We start from the raw sequence: 15,439 nt of genomic DNA, 5'->3' as shown, positions 1-15,439 counted from the left end.
CTTCTTTCACTAATATTTTGGCCTGAGAATCTCTTACTTTCTTGCCAGCTTATAAGCACATTTAGGAAGATATATTTCCCCAGCATTTTTAGTTTTTTTTCCATGGGAGAGTCAACCCACCAATTATCAGGAATGAACCTCCTACTACCGAACCTCCTCCATCCATAGACATCTTAAAAATTGCCATCAAATTTTCTGTTGCAGCAGAATGCTGTGTAACTGTTATAGGTATCAAAGGGAATTCAAACAAAGCTATTTTGCCAATACAGTACAAGAGAAATTCCGCTTCTGGCATTGTCTCTGCTGTTCTCAAACACTAAAAATGTGCTCACAGGCTGTCTCTCCCCACTCGCCTCTGTCAAGCTGGTTTCTCCAAATGCTTGGGTTGCTTTAAGGAAATGTTTTGTGTTTTGTATTGTTTTGTTTTCCTTAGACTTTTGTTATGATTGTCTAATTTTAAACACACTATAGATAAATACTTTCTCTGCTTTGGGGACTTCCTTTATTTACTCATTTTTGATTAATTTTATAAATTCTCCATGGATACTGGAAAACAGAAGTAGACTCCTTTTTGTGCATACAAACTTGTGAGTGAGTGTGTGTGAATGTATATTTCATTCTGGTAGTTAATCTTTGCTTAATTTTGATGGCTTGATTGCAAAGACAGAAAGAGATGCATTAAGCTCTCCCCATTGCTTTCCCTGTTTCCCTGGAGACACAATATGTGGACTTTACCACCCTTCTCACATCATCATAGAACCAAAAAGTAATACCGACTTTCTGGCCCTGTCAGTTAGGGCTGTAGGCTAGCGGGCTTCTTTTCTCTGACCTGAGAAGTAGTCCCTCAGCTACAGACTGTGGCTCTGTTTGGACCAGTCCTGCCATCAGACAGTTGACCCTAACCTGTCCCAGCCTCACTCTCTGAGACTCACCCTCCAGGGGCTGACAACGAGGCTCCTGCTGTGTTCCCATGTCTAGGTTGCAGGACTTGTTTCACAGGTGGTCCGCAATTCCTCCATCTGGCCCAGCCTCCTTTTTATCATTCCCCCTTGCAAGACTGGAATCTCTGGCCCCAAATGACCCCAGACCAACCTCCTAATGTGGTTGTCTCTGCTTCTGAGGGACCTTTTGCTGTTCTCTATCTGTCAAAACATCTTGTTCCTTGCTAGAATCTCTGGAGCTGAGTGCCTGCATGTCATCTGTCACTCTTTCTTTGGTTGCAGCCTGACTAGTCGCATTGTTGCACTATGACCCTGCACCCTTCTTTCTGTGGGTCTGCCCTATCCAGCTGCATTGTCTCAGGGGGCGCCTAGCTTTCCCCTGGCCAGCCAGGAAGATTCCCTGTGGTCAAGACAAATTGATGGTTTTTAATAGGTTGCCACTACCCTTCCTCCTTGGCTCAAATCTTCTTTTAATCACATGTTCTGAAAAAATACAAATGGAAAAAAAGATCAGAAGACATCATATGCATGCCTATGTGGCCTCTATGTAAGGAGACCTACACAAGTTTAATTTTACAAACACACATGCACACACGCACACAGAAATTCACAGGCACATTTAGAATTATGCATCCCAAACAACGGCGTCCACATGCGGTGAGAGGATTCAAACCAAACACAGCAGCACTGGAGCGAGCCTAGTGCAACTAGTTGGCAGGTCCAGCAGTCAAACAACAAGCAAGGATAACTGCCAAGAGTAAGCATGCATGTGCACACATGCACACACACACACTCACACACAGGTTCACACGCACAAACAACAGAGCCCACGTCTGTTTTCCAGTACCCATGGGACATTAACAAAATTGTTCGTAAATTAAGAAACCTGAAGAATTTCCTCTAAAGAAGCAACAGGAGAGGATAAATCCTGTATCCCCATTGTGTTTGGAGTTGGACATTCCTAACAAAAGTTCAGGTGAAAACAAAACAAAAGAAAATATTCAAAAACACTTAAAAATTTTCCTACAGCAGCTCTGCAAAGTGAAAGACCACTGGTTTGATCCCCCATTAGGGCACATGCCTGGGTTGTAGGTCCGGTCCCTGGTTGGGGCACATATGAGAGACAACTGATGGACATTTCTCCCTCACATCGGTGTTTCTCCCTTCCTTCCCCTCTCTCTAAAAATAAGTAAATAAATTATTTTTTAAAAGTTTCCTAGAGCAGACCAAGTGTTTGCAAAAATCAGCTTTAAAGAGGAAGAGGGACAAGCTGTGAACATTTTCTCACAGTTGGAGAAGTTGAGATGACACCAGAAGCTGAATTTCTCTCGTACTCTATTGCCAGTAACTTCTGTTTGAATTCCCTTTGATATCCATAGCAAATATTCTACTGCCAGAAAACACTGACAATGACTTTTCAGTTTATCTGTGTAACAGGCATGGAGGTGGAGAGTGGCAAGGTGGGGGGGGGGGGCAAGGTGGATAGTGGTTATTTCAGAGGATCAGATCTCCCAACAGCTCAGGATCAAGGATGGCACTCAAAGCAGGCAAGCTCCCCACTGCCCCCAGGGCAGCCTCCACCCACCTAAGTCAGGCAAGCGCCGGCCTTACATAGATCCTTTCTACTTACAGGGGAAGGGCTAAGGATCCCATCTTCATCTAATTATAGTGTCTAGGACACAAAGGGCCTCGAAAAATTCTCTGGGCCAAAGAGAGATGCCGACTGTCTCCTGATGGTCTTTTGTGGAAGAAATGGGAGATTCTAGAGCACCATTACATTACCTGAACTGGAAAAACTATGAAGAAGGAGGGTGAGCCTTAGCAAGCTTGACCTTCTCTGCCCTTTAGCTTGGGTGACTGTGTCCCCAGTTTCATCTGCATATACCACTTTTTAAGCAAACCAACAGGATCCAGGGTGACCCCAACTGGCTTGAAAGTTTCCAGAGGACTGAACATCCCCTTTGTGTATCTCAGCATTCCCCTCACCGTTCCCATAATTGCGCCTCTACTCCAAGGACGAGAACTTACATTTGATCTTATTAAATGAGAGTAGGTTGTTCATTCTGAGCTCCAAGACAGGAGACCTTACTTCTAGTCAGGTCTCTGTCACTAAGTTGCTCTGTGGTCCTTCTCTGAACCTGTTTCCTTATTTGTAGAAACTATGGAGGGATGTTTGGGAAGAACGGAGAGAGAGAGTTAAAGCTGCTTTCTAAAATCTGATCCCCTATGTCAGTGGCCAGAGAGGAAGAATATGATCTCTTGAAGCCTCACGTTGGTCAGAATTCTTTGTGTTGCAAGAGGAAGGAACCCAACTTAGAAGAGCTTAAGAAGAAGAAGGAGGAGGAGAAGGAGCAGAAAAGGAAGGAAGGAAAGAGGAAGGGGAAAGAAAGAGAAAGAAAGGAGTTGGTTGTCATAACAGAGGACAGGGCAGATGATGCCATTAGCTCTCTCACATCTCTCCATCTCAGTCTTTTCTCTGTGTCGTCCTGTTCTCTCCTTCAGACATCTTCTTGAATGTATTATGGGGTAGAGGGAATGGCCAATACCTTCTTCCGTCTATCCTAGGGATAGACTCTGATTGGCCCAGCTGGGGGCAGGTGCCCATCCTTTGGGTCAGGGTTTCTCAACAGAGAAGCTACTGGCCTTTTGAGTAGGACAATTCTATGTCCTGGGGCATTTGTCCAGGACTTTAGATGCCAAAAGTGCTCCTCAATCATTATGAGAACAACAACAAAACTGCACCTGAACCCCCATTTCCAGCACAGTGGTGTGGGATTCAATATCACCTTATGTGGAGAACCACTGCCTCATACCAGCTGCTGAAGCCAGGGTCCTGGGGCACTGTGACTGGCTCAGCCTGGTCCGCTGCATTCTCCTGTGGTGCAGATCAGAATGGAGAGGGCACTATGTTTGGCAACCCCTCCCCCCAGACCCACATGGCACGAGTGGTTGAGGAAGAGTCATTTCCCAGAGGAACTATTACCAGGTTCCTATTACCAGAACGAATGCTGCGCAAAGACCAACAGCTGTTGATTGCAGGCCTTGACTTTGGTCCCTGAGCAGAACAGTGAGTGCTCCCAAAGGCAAAGACTACCAGCCTCCTCCCAACCACCAGCCCCCAGGCCTCAGCCACTCTGCACCCTAAATCTCAGGCCTTTAGCTCAAAAAAGGATCCTTGTTAAGCTTGCCTCAAGGCCCTCCTGATTCCTTGTGGTTTTGAGCTCCCCACATGTACCCTGAACTTGGACCTGCAAGAAGGTCAAGGTGCCCTATGTCCCCAGTCAGCACCAACAGTCAGCTGGACTAAACACCCTAGTCCAAACAAGGGCCAATGAGGGAGGTTGTGTGAACCCATCACACCCAGGGCAAGTGCCGTTTCCCACTTGTGAGCTCATCAGAACTGGGCCTCCTGGCGTTTCCAGGAAAGAGCAGAGAGGCCCAGAGCCCAGCCATCTCTGGAGTTCCGAGAAAAATGGAAGGCAGTGCTGTTTCTTGAAGAACCCCAGTGCTTTCACAGCTCCCCTTGCAGAGCTGAGCCGTGCTGATGAAGCATGAAGCTGCGGGAGTCAGGTTCTGGGAAGCGTCTCCTGTGAATCAAAAGCAAATTGCGGGGCCCACTTTTAGGAGACAGTTCAGAGAGCCTGAGCATGGGGTGAGCACTGCTGAGACAGGGACAGACCTGCGCTTGAGTCATCACACTCAGAGGACAGTACTAGACTCCTCCTCGGGCTCCAGAATGTAACCCAACCTCCTTTTTCATGTTCAGTAAAATAATTGAGACAATTTGGTACTTTCCAAAGGAATCTAACTGTGAAGCTAAAGAAAGTTAAAGAGGAAAATGCTGAAAGTCCACCAAACTTAGAGAATTTGTGTCTTCACTTCTGGAAGTTTCATTTCCACATCCATATGAGAGTTCCATTTATGAATGACTTCATTTCATTTCTGAGGTGGGCCCTTCCTCCCAGTTCCAGCTGAAAGCCACTGTGCTGTCTGATCCCCTGGATACACTGCTTTCCCTCTCCTTGCCCTCAGGGGCAGGGTTGAGGGGGAAGGGCAGGTGCCCCTGGAGGGGCAAGGCTACAGTAGGAGATCTCTCCACTCAACTTTTCTTCTTTCCTTCCTCAAACATGGGTAGGTCATTGCCTCTCAGCTCGGCTCTTTTTTCTTGCAGTTTAGTGAGGTAGGTGACTGCACACAATGAATTACCTCTCAGGGTGTGGTAACCCCAATATAGCTGGACCAACTCATAATCCCCTCATTATAATGTTTCATCAAAACAAACAATCGTCTGACTTCCCCCAAATCACAAAAAAAGTTTTTACTGAAAAGAAAGTACTTAATGGTGTCACAAGGATTGCATTTAAATCTCTCAAAATAAGGCTTGTGCCAACCCATCCTCTTCCCTCCTACCGAGATGCCCTCTGTCCATTCTCACATATACCCAGCTAGACTTCTCCCTCTGCTTCTCCCACTACCCAGATCTCTAGCCCTAGAGCCTTGGGAGTCTGGCGGGAGAGCGTGGAGCAGGTCTTGGCAGGTTGCCAGAGAGCACAGGAGGGCCAACTGCTCCTGTTTGTCGTCACCATGATGCAATAGAACAAGTGAGGTGGTTGTGGTCTTCTCCCTTACCACCCTCTCCTGTGTCTATCCCCAAGCACTATTGCTCCTTGGGGTTTGTCCCAGATCTTCTCACTTTGACACAGTTCACACCTCTTTCTAGACAACCTCAAATGCTCCCCTGCCTCCCGTTACCACGGGCATGCTGATGACTCCCAAATCCCTGTTCCCCAGGAATTCAGTCTCCTAAGTGCCCAGGTCTTTCAATGTGTAAGCTACTCCTTGGGGAACCTAGAGCTTGAGAGAAACCTGTGGTCACCTACAAAGCTTTCTTTAGGGCTACAAAAACCATGACTTTCATAGGTAGGTTATTGATGATGTAACTTGGAAACTACCCTGTGTCTTATTTGTTTGTTGTTTGGTCTTTCCCTCTTCCTTTCCAGCAAGTTCTGGTCTGGGGTGGGGGTGGGGTGGACAGTGAATAGTCTTTTTGTGTTTCATACTAGCGTAGGGCTCTCCAAAGCATTCATTTGTAAAGTTTGCAGACCTAACAAGGATTTGGTTGAATTTTCTAAGAGACAGATTCCTGAATTAATTGGGTCACGTTTTCCCCACATGTCCTGTTAGCCTAGGCCTAGGATTACTTCCCCCTCCTGAACCAGTCCAGTATAAACTTAGTTGAAATTACGATAATTGCTTTAGATCAGTCATGGACACTGCTAAAGCCTATCCAAACCATGAGGCTCTCCCACTACAGGGGTCAGAGAGATGGATGGTAGGTGAGTAAGCAACCAATGTCCCCTGCAAAGTTTCTCTCTTTTTTTTTCCAAATATTTATTTATTTATTTATTTATTTATTTTTAGAGGGTGGGGAAGGGAGGGAGAAAGGGAGAGAAACATCAATGTGTGGTTGCCCCTTGTGTGCCTCCAACTGGGGACCTGGCCTGCAGCCCAGGCACGTGCCCTGACTGGGAATCAAACCAGTGATCCTTTGGTCAGCAGGCTGGCTCTCAATCCACTGAGCCACACCAGCCAGGGCTACAAACTTTCTCTTGAGCAGTGGCTTGCAAACATTTTTGGAACATGGTCCATAGTAGGAAATGTATTTTACATTGTGACCCAGCACCGCCCCCCCACCCCCACACACATACACACACACAGCTGGAACAAAACTTTTATAAAATAATATTTACCCCTTGCTCCTGGGAACAAACTCTGATATTTGTCATCTGACTTCTTGATCAGGTAATACATAATTATATATATTTTAATTTTTTTAAATCCTGGTCTGAACCCACTAGATAGACTTCACAACTCAATAGTGGGTCATGACCCACAGTTTTAAAAATGCCACTCTTAGGGCTCACATAACTTGCTTGCATTGTTTAAATAGTTATTAAAATGTGTCATAAGTTCTCTAGAAATATAAGAGGGAAGTCTAGAAGGAAGTGGAATGGGGTTAATGGAGGGTACAGGATCACTAAGCAGACAGGGGCAGTCTTGTGACTTAGAAGAAAGGCCTTGAGAGAAGAGATTTTTGAGCTCTAATGTGGGGTTCCAACTTTAAGTAGTAAGGCAGTTCACCAAGACTTGTCCCCTAGTAGATGAGATCTGGGGCTACCAAGGACACCCCTCAAGGACCACTATGCACATGCATACAGTTGGGTACCCTGAGATGTTTTGTCCTGTGATTTTTTTACCCAGAATCCAACCGCAGCCTCTGACCAGAATTTTTCTACCCTTTGCCAATCACCATGAGCTGACAGATGCTTTTTGGTCATGCTAGGGCCAGGATAGCCCAAGCACCTACTGTGTGAGGAATAGTGTCTGTGTATGTGGAAGGAGTGAGAATAAATAGACCATGTGCCCATTTATATAAAGTTAAATGACATATACAAGAAAATAGTATATTTTTAAGGACACATTTATATGATGAGGACAAAATTCAGAATAGTGGCTGGGAGACTGAGAGGAAGAAACAAGGAAAAGACATAGTTATGGAAACATTTTATCTAAGTGGTGGACACTTAGATTATTAATGTTTTCTTATTCATTAAACATCAGATATAGTGTACATACACATATGCATATATACACTTATTGGTATGTATTACAGAAATATAATAAGCCATAGACTCTATGCTTAATGACCTCACAGACACAGTGGAAGACACATACAATTACAACTAATATACTGTACAATGAGATCATAAGAAATATAAGGAAACAATTTATTTGCTAATTATATGACCTTGAGTAAGTCGTTTTATTTCTTGAATCCTGAGGCTCTTCAGATATATTATATTTGTATTATTTTAATAGTTTATTTTTTTATTGTATTTTTTCCACTCAGATAATTTTAGATGATACACACACACGTATATTATAGGTTTATTCTGAGAATCGGTTAATATAAAATGCATGAGAAAAACGTCTGAAAAACTGTAAAAAATGTGAGATAATATTATCACTTTGGATATCTATTTCTTCTGTGAAACTGCTCTCCCACACAGTTTTGTGCTCAAGTGGCAGTCTGAAGGAAGCAGGTTGTGAGTGACTATAAATTATTCTCAGTCTAACATATTTTGTGTCTAGCACAATAAAGGATAGAAATAAAGATGACACTGGCGACTACTGAATAGCTTGCAATTGCCAGAACAGGGACTTGGAGCTTCAGAGACCCATGGGATGGCTAGAGGGAGAAGTGAGGAGGCACAAGGACTTCGAACTAATGGGCTCTTGCGGGGGTGGGGCGGGGAGGGGGGTTGGCGGTTGTCAGTGCTGAGAAGAGAGTAATCTGTTTCACCTTCCCTGGGGGCTTTTTCAGTCCACTTAGCAGACTTCCACTGCCACTGTCATACTGCACCTTGGCAGGGGCTGCTCCTCCTGGTGTCCTGGCCTAAGTGGACCTAGATCCCTTCCCCCAGCTCCCAGCAGCCTAAGAAAGCACAGGAACACTCTGGCTTCTGATGCTGCCAGAGTCAGTCCTCCTTCAGGATTACCATTCTTTGCGAGACACCTGACTCCAGCCCAGACAGCCAGCGCAGCTCTGCTGGCTCCTTGCTCAAGGTCCTGATTTCGGACTCCTTGCTGCCTCCATGGGAAGAGTTCCACCCGAAGGTCCTGGAGGCTTGTTCTCAGGAATAAGGTGAGAACTCGCTATTCAGGCTTAGGAGTCCAGGTTCAAGGACCCTGCTCATAAACCGACTCCTGAACTTAGGCTCTGAACATTGTCTCTCTTGGGATAGAACATGTCCCAGAGCCAGGTAGTCATCAATCAGATCCCAGCTGACCACCAAAATGGGGTAATTTGAGGAGCCTTTAATAAAAGGATTTGTTTAAGGGGATGCAAGGTGTGGAGAGACCACAAGAGAGAAGGCAGAACCCCAAAGGAGCTACTGGTACCTGGAGAGAGAGAGAGTTCTGTGAAGGGAGCTGATTGACAGGAAACTAAGCTTTTCGATGGAGGGATGCAGCCAGACCTTGGAGATCCCACAGACAGGGAACACAAGCAGCAAACAGGTACCCTGTATCAGTCCCTCCCCTCCCTCCCTCCCATCTCTAGCCAGGTGGCCTAACCTAACTAGGAGCCAAAGGGCAAGGAAAGCATGGCTGCATTCAGACTGATCAAGTGGCAGGACACAGAGGCAGATGCATCTGAAGGAGCAATTGAGCCACACAACCTCTCTGTGAAGGTGAGAAAAAGGCTGATGGGGGCCAGTCCTGAGCAGCATAGCCTAGCAGTCAAATGGGAAAACCAGGAGGTATGAGAGATAATAAAGACGCAGTCAAGCGGTGGATTCGGGAAGTCAACCATCAGACCACAGGAATTCAGAGGCAGCCATCGGGAGGTGAGATCATGTCCTCGATGACTGAATTCAAATGTCCTGTGTTTAAATCAGGACAAAGTCACATTTTTTGCAGAGGTATTTTTGGCATGCAAGAATCAAGTCCATATAACAATTTCTCTTGCAGCAGCAGGTTGAAATTTCACATCAACTTCTTGCAAGGATATTTCGAAGTAATTCATAGCAGACACTCTATTATTTACCTTATTAAGCATCCTTGAGTGATTTAATGGAAAGATCCTTGTGCAACAATCAGAAGACCTCAGTGCTAGACTTCACACTGCCTCTAACTCATTGGGTCCTTTGAATCACCTCTATCCCCTCTCCGGGCACCTTGATTTTCTTCTCTGTAATATGAGAGGGTTGGCTGTGATCTCTAAGATCTCTTCTGATTCTGGCATGCTAACATTTTCATACAAACAATATTATCGGACAAATTCTGACACATGGGTCTTGGTAATGATTTTTTGGATAGGAAACCAGGCAACAAAAGCAAAAATAAACAATTAGTACAACATCAAACTAAACAAGGTCTGCACAGCTGAGGAAACAATCAACAAAATGAAAAGGCAACCTACAGAATAGGAGAAAATATTTGCAAACCACATACCTGATAAGGTATTAATATCCACAATATATAAGCGACTCAAACAATTCAATAGAAAAAACAAAAACCCCAATTTAAAAATTGGCAAAGGACCTGAATAGTTATTTTTCCAAAGAAGATATACAAATGGCCAACAAGTACATAAGAAGATGGTAATCATCAGAAAAAGGCAAATAAAAAACACAGTGGGATATCACCTTGTACCGATTAGAATGGCTATTATAAAAAAGACAAAAGATAACTAGTTTTGGAGAGGATATAAAGAAAAGGGAACCCTTGTACACCATTGATGGGAATGTAAATTGGTACAGTCATTATGGAAAATAGTATGGAGATTCCTTAAAAATTAAAAACAGAACTATCATATAATGCAGCAATCCCTCTTCTGGGTCTCTATCCCAAATAAATGAAATCAGTACCTTCAAGAGAGAGCTGTGCTCGCATGTTTATTGCAGGATTATTCGCAATAGCCAAGACATGGAAACAACCTAAGTGTCTGAAGAAAGGTGAATGAATAAAGAAATTATGATTACACAATGGAATATTATTCCATCTTTAAAAAGAAGCAGATCCTGCCATTTGCAACAACATGGAATCTGAAGAACATTATGCTAAGTGGAAAAAGCTAAACATAGGAAGAAAAATACTGCACGATCTCATTCATATTTAGAATCTAAAGAAATTGAATGCATAAAAATCATAGAGTAAAAGGATGGGTACTGCGGCAGAAAGGTGGGAGAAATGGGGAGATATTGGTCAAGGGTACAAAGTCGCAGTTATGTAGCGTGAATAAGTTCTAGAGATCTATGTACAGTATGGTGACTAGAGTTAATAATAGCGTGTATTGGAAATATTGTATACTGGAAATTTGCTAAGAGTAGATCTTAGGTGCTCTCACCACACACACACATGCACACACACACACACACACACACACAAATTGAAACTATGCAGAGATGATGTTGATTAGCTTGATTGTAGTAATCATTACACTATGTATACTAAAACAAGTTGTACACCTTAAATATATACAATTTTCATGTTAAAAAAAGAACTAGTCATGACATAATAGCACAACCAACTTGGCAGTCACATTCTGTGATTTCCATTTTGTAAGTGACAAAATTGTTTCTTTAAATTCTTTTTCAAATGGCTCCATTGCTCTGATGCAGCACAGAGGCAAGAGAAAGTAATGGCTTTCCAGTGGACTCATGCCCACGAAAACAAACCCAAGTGGACTGCTGCTAAAAAGAATCCAGTCTGCCACACTTCCTATTTACTTGGCTTTGGAGAACTGGACAGACCAGAGCTGAGGAAGGCGTGAGCCACAGAACTGAGTCATCCCGAGATGGCTTCTTTCTTCACCAGCCCCCTGCAGGCCCGGGCGAAGGTAGGGCCTATTCTCACACTTCCCCTTTAGTGTATTTCTCCACAGAGGAAGGCGGTCTTCTTACTTCCTCCTGAAAATTCCTGCCCACAGAGTTCACTTCTTGTTTAGGTTAGAAGAGAAAACAAAACCCGCCTCTGAATGCACAACCCTTCTTTGGTTCGTGGCATTAAATCTGATTTCTTATACAAGGAATCTGTTTTGCTTGCCTGTCCAGATCCTCCTTCCTTCTTTCTTAGCAGGGACAGCCCCTTACCTTCCTCCTTTAGAGATCTGCTCCTCCCCTTGTGTAGGGATTGATTCTGGTGGGGCTGCCAATCACAGATTCCAGCCCCGAGGCCACAAAGATGATGCCGGCCAAGATCCAACCAATTACCAGCCTCAGAGACTGAATGAGGTGATGGATAAAAGCTGGGCCAATCAGCTGAGACTTAAATCCAGTAAAAATGGGGGAGGAGAGAGAAGTCTTCTCGTTGCTTTGGCACAGCTGAGCTAAATAATATAAGCCAGGAGCTTCTGGTGGCCCTACCTCTTGTGTCCTTGCCAGGGCAAAAACCACTCCAAGTGAGAGAAAATGAGCCCAGAGCTCAGAGGAAAGTCAAGATGAGTAAAGAGGGAAAGGGATGGGAATAGGAGGGAGAAAGACTTGACAAAATTATTTATCTGGGTACAGTGATCATAATGCCAGGCCCACCCTTTTTATGAGAGCCAATGACTCTCCTTTTTTCATTAAGCTAATGTTACTTGGATTTCTTTGGCATAATTAAAGAAGCCCAAATAACAGAGAAGTTGATACCTACAAATGGGAACTTGTAAATAAGAAGGTAATAGGCCCTAAAATGTGGAATGGCTTGGGCAAAATGGTGAAGGAGCCATGATTTCTCTTTCCTGCAGGGGAGAAGCTGACATTCCAGGCAAATCTCCTCCAGCTGTTACAGGAGGTCTAACTCCGAAGATGTCAGGATGTTCGGATGGGTTGGCTATGTGCTACTAAAAAGGATGCTTCCATTGAGGCTGGGCTGTTTGAAAGCAGAAGGGAACAGCAAGCAATAAGAGAGAGGCTCCCTCTCCTTGCAGCAGGATTCAAAGCGTGCAGAGAGCCTTTTTCCTTAAAGATTTGCAAAAGCAGAATTCTGTGTTTGGGGAGGGGGCTCCCCTCAGGGAGCTAGAGTAAAGAGGGAACATCTCATGCTACAGCAACATTGACTGGAATAGCCCAAGGCCTGTGTGAACTTTCCCCATCGCTCAGAGCTTCCAGCCAGCTCCAGCTCAGTCCCCAGAAAATGGATCCTTCTCTAGGCCTGTGGTGAAAAGCAGAGATCCCTCCACTATGGGGTCCAGTTTGCCCCTCATCAGTGGACTTCTCCTAAGTCGCCCCTGTGATAGGGCCACTCGGAGGACAGAGGAATTTGCTCCTCTGACAGAGAAGAGAGTTTCTGCTGTCTCTGTCCAGGCACACATGGCAAGCGCATGAGTACTGTATATTCAATAGGCTCCTCAACTATAACCTGGCCAAATTATTGCTGTTTCAAATATTCAACACATATTTATTGAGCTCCTACTAAGTAGCAGATACTCTTCCAGATTCTGAGGATACAATAATGAAGAAAATGAACAATCGAAACGGACTTATGACTTATGAACTCATTTCCATATCAAGAAATAGGATCACCATCCAGGCAACTGGCCAGGCCCAAAATCCCAGGAATCATTCTCTCACAACTGTCCTTTCAGCTGGACTCCTCCTAAATTTATCCCAGATCTGCCCACTTCTCACCATCTCCTCTGCTTCAGCTGTAGCCTGGGATGTCAGCTAAGTCGCCACAGCACATCATTAGCTGGTCTGCTTGCCTTCACTGTTGCCCCCACAGTCTCCAGCACACGGAAGTCACAGTGTTTGTTTCAAAACAACAATCAGTTTGTATACTTTTTAACGGAACAGATCTGGTGAGAACAAAAATCTGGATAGTTGTAGCTATCTCAATAATAAAGTGAACGCCAGCAGCAGGAGGCAGGGGTTGGTGAGGTCCTCTTTGTGACTGTAAAGAGTTAATGCTGGTTTTCTGTTTTCTGACAGTGAAAAATGTCACGGCGATATATCTAATTATATAATTTGCTGCCTCAAAAACAAAACAAGAACAAAAATAGTTCACGTTCCTTTCCTGCTTGATGTCCTCCAGTAGCTTCTCAGAGCAACCAGACATAAAAGAACAACCCCAGAGCTTGGCCTACAAGAGGCCAATGCTCTGTGGCTCTGCCTGGTCTTCCTGGTTTTGCTTTCTTCACTCACCTTTACTCTTACTCCTTTCTGCTGCTTACACACACCAAGCAACTTTGCATCTTGAGGCCTTTACATTTGCTGCGCCTCCTGCTTGGGAGGCCCTTCCCCCAGACCTTTGCAAGCCTGCCTGATTTTCATTGTTCACAGGTAACAGGATATTCAATGGGACTCTTCCTGTAGTCCAGGAATTCCAGCTAAAGTTTAGATTAAGACAAAGACACATAAGCACACCACTTTCTCAACCGAGTTGTCCACCATGACACCAGAGTCCTTTCCTGGGGCTTACTAAAAAGTGTCCAAATGTCACTACCAGCCATCCTCTACCCCTCCTTCCTAATTTTCATGAGATGACTCAGAAAAAGAGAAAGAGGGAGCTAGAATTATTTGCCTTGTGGGGAGTGCATTGTTTGTGGAGAGAGGTGACCTTCTCCCTAAGTCAAACACTGGGGAGGCTCCAAAGATTCAGACGTAAAGAGGGGGTCCCTGAGGGAAGGGGAAACTGGCATGCTGTCCCCAAGTTGGATATCACTTTCTAATTTGCCCTTGGTAAGGTAGAGGAAAATTGGCATTGTGTCAAGATGGGGGTAGGGGCAGAAGGGGAGCTATGTGAATTCCTCCCGTTGCTTTGGCAAGAATAGAAGAATTTCTGGTTGGGCTAAGTGGACATTACTGAAGGCAGCAAGGCTTGGGCCCCTCAGGGCCTCCAGGTGAGTCACCAGCATTTGAATGCCTGCCACAGAGAGGGCATCAGTGGCCACTGTTAGCCAGAGAAGAAGGAACAGCCAACCTAGAAAGGCTGGCAGCTGTGGTCAGGAAGTAAGAAATGCATGTCCAGTTTCCTCTCCTTCTTCTCCTTCTGTCCACCCTCCAAAACAACAGACGATGTGGGCCTTGAAGAAGGAAGAGGTGGGGATGGATATCTCAGAAACTGATCTCCTCCATTCCCACATGCATTTTTAGTGGGCAGGATCTCAGCTCAAGAATATTCTATGTGAGGGAAGGGAAAAGAGATTTGATCAGAGTTGGAGATCGAAGTCAAAAAGCAGGCTGGACTTTTAGTGACTAGGAACTCATGGCATCTTCAGGTGTCTGTCTTGGGCCTGTTTGTCCTCAAGGTACCTTTCCCCCGTCCCCACCCGGCCCATATTTCAGGTGGGGACCCGATCCTGCAGGCCTCCTGCCCAGGCTGCTGGTTCCGCTGACTTCCGCTGCCTCTGGTAGGTGAGAGATTGGGAAGCAGGAGGAAAACATTAATCAAGGCATTTTTCTTTCCTTCAAGTTTGTTTCTCTGCCTCCAGTGCAGCTTCTGGCTGTGGCTGCTTCTTCTCTTCTCACTCCAGGTCCGGCACAGTCCAATTTCTGCAGTGATCCTCACCCTTGGGCACTGGGAACACATCCTCTTTCATGTGCCCCTCTTTTGAGAATATCTGGAGACTCTTACTGTGCCCTGTTCAGTTTCTCAGCTTTTCCATCACTTGTGGAACTAATAGTCTGCATTCAATTCCCTCTGTCTGAAATACTTTAAGTGCTTTTTGTCTTTTGCATATACCTTAACTAATATACTTCCCCACAGGATTAGAAGGGTCCATGTTCTAAGAAACTATGCTGTAAATATAACATTGTTGGAGATAGCATTTGTAAGCAATTTGTAAGCAAGTTGTTTTATAATATATTCATGTTACATTATATTAATATTTATATTATATTAACATATTTATATTAATCAAGACATCTCAATATAACAGTTTCAAACAACTCAACCCAAATGTCATGTCTTCAGAAGGGTATCTCAGTATCCCCCTCCCCCAAACAAACCCC

This window comes from Furipterus horrens, unplaced genomic scaffold, assembly GCF_987537825.1.
Source record: "Furipterus horrens unplaced genomic scaffold, mFurHor1.1.pri manual_scaffold_4, whole genome shotgun sequence".
Lineage (NCBI taxonomy): Eukaryota > Metazoa > Chordata > Mammalia > Chiroptera > Furipteridae > Furipterus > Furipterus horrens.
The sequence above is the reverse complement of the archived record's forward strand: the minus strand, read 5'-3'. Positions refer to the sequence as shown.